This window comes from Lactuca sativa, chromosome 7 (genome assembly GCF_002870075.4).
Source record: "Lactuca sativa cultivar Salinas chromosome 7, Lsat_Salinas_v11, whole genome shotgun sequence".
Lineage (NCBI taxonomy): Eukaryota > Viridiplantae > Streptophyta > Magnoliopsida > Asterales > Asteraceae > Lactuca > Lactuca sativa.
Genome location: NC_056629.2, coordinates 150758349 through 150760596, shown reverse-complemented (window position 1 = coordinate 150760596; position 2248 = coordinate 150758349).

Below are 2248 nucleotides of genomic sequence, written 5' to 3'. Positions count from 1 at the left end.
CACAGCTGCCGTGATAGCAATCATCGCACAACTCAATTCTAACAACACAAGCAGACACAGAAATTGTACCGACAATGCTAATCGCAATAGCAACCAAGGGTACCGACTAGTACCTGCTGACAAGGACACCTCAGACAACAAACCTAAGAGCAAGAAGCGTAAATTCTGGAACAAGAAAGGGAGCAGTTCGACTCAATGTCCTCCCAAGAGACAACAACCTGTGGCAGTCCCTGCAGCCACAACATCTGCCACTCTAGCACCAACCAGTCAATATGCTGTAAATCTACCGAAGTGCAACAAGTGTAAATTCCATCATAAGGGAGTCCGCCGGGAGATGCATTGCAAGAATTGCAACAGGAAGGGGCACATATCCCTCTTTTGTAGGACCTCGGCCCGACACATAGCTTCAACCACCAATGTCGGAACAAGGCCAGTATGTCGTCTATGCGGTGAAACGGAACATTTCAAGAGAGACTCTCCAACAAAGAGGAATGATGGGGGAGTGGGAGAAGTTTAACAACAGGACCTGAAGAAGCAACGGGGAACCCTACCAGGATTTTTGTTATGTTTTCAAATAGCAATATTTAAATATCAAATCTTCTTAAAACTAGTGCGAATTAAATCATAATCATAAATTACTCCCTCATCCAGACAAAACACGCCACTCATATAAAAATTAAGGAGCCTTGCAAGTGAGCTATGATGGCTTATTGTAGATGTTAGAATCATATATAATTAATATTTTATAGGTTTAGAGTGCATGATTCCACCTTATTTCCTATTCCTTATCTGGTTTTGGAATTAGGGTAGAGTCACTCAGTCGACTGTCTTCTCAGCCTTAATTATATATGACTTGTAGACACCAAGTGATTATAGAGGGACCTACTAGGGATCATATTATGAATTTTCATCACTAATTATTGGAACACTTGTACTGCTAGTACCCGCTTAATGCGGTACAAAATGTTCGCAGTAGTAACAACAAGGATAAAACTAAAAGCAGTAAAAACGTACACACAAATACACTATCGCCCTAATAAACACTTCTTCCGAATCGACTTAACACATGTTTAAATAAGGAGTTCCGACGTCGTCATCCAACATGGATTGGCTTGGTCCTCACCATACCAATCACATGTGCTATCGAAGAGACCCTTTGCCTTAACTAATCCACTAACTAAGCTTAATCAAACTATAATGCAAAAACTCGACACTAACCTTCGAATCATTTCTCGCTTCAAAACCTCCAAGTACCTATGCGAGGGGTACCGAAGTATTTCCAACAGATATTCCCGAAGCACAAAGGCTAGGGAAAAATGCGGTTAATCTATCGCTACTAAGGGTATATGCGGGGGTGGTATATAATTAAGATTCTATGGACTTAAGATGTGTGTTTCCACCCTACTTCCTATTCCTTGTATGGTTGTGGACTTAGGGCAGAGCCACCCATCCGACCGTCTTTTAAATCTTAATTATATACGACTTGTATACACGAGGTGATGATAGATGAACCAAGTATGATTCTTACCATGAACTTCAGGACAAAACTGCCCAATACTACGAGTCGACATGCAACCATTCGAGTGAACGTAGACAAGTAAACCAAACCCACACTCTTTCTCTCGTCTTAAGTTCAGTTTACCATCCCTACACAGACATTCAGATTAAACGAAACAAAGTCACATACTAATAATAAAGGTATGTTGGAACACCAAGCAAGATCCTAAAGTCACAAGGGAATGAGAATATCAAATGGAACTAAAGTACCCACCTCTTTCCCTAGTTCATGAGTAACCACTCAGAGTTCAAATTTCAGGACGAAATTCCCTATAACGGGGGGGATAATGTAACAACTGGGAAATTTTAGACCCAACAAACTCTAAACCCTAACCAAGTATAAGTGAAACCACATTGCAATCTTTGTTGAATTGTATCATCTATAACCATTAAGTCTTGTTTATAGAGCTAATAACTAAATGTAGTATGAAACCTAAGTTGATTTAAGCTAATATAAGTCAACATAAGACAAAGGCTTAAGGTTTAAACCATAAAGTAATACCCTATATAAGAGTTTTCGGCCCTAGGATTCTAGAACAAAGAGTTTTAGGTCCAAAGAATCGAGGAACCTTGAGTTTTCAACCAAGGAATCTAATCAAAAGTAGTTTTCGGTTGCATGAATCTAGAACAAATGGATTTTCGGTTGTGGATGAACGGAATCACCCCATTTGTGACCGAAATCCCCTTGTAA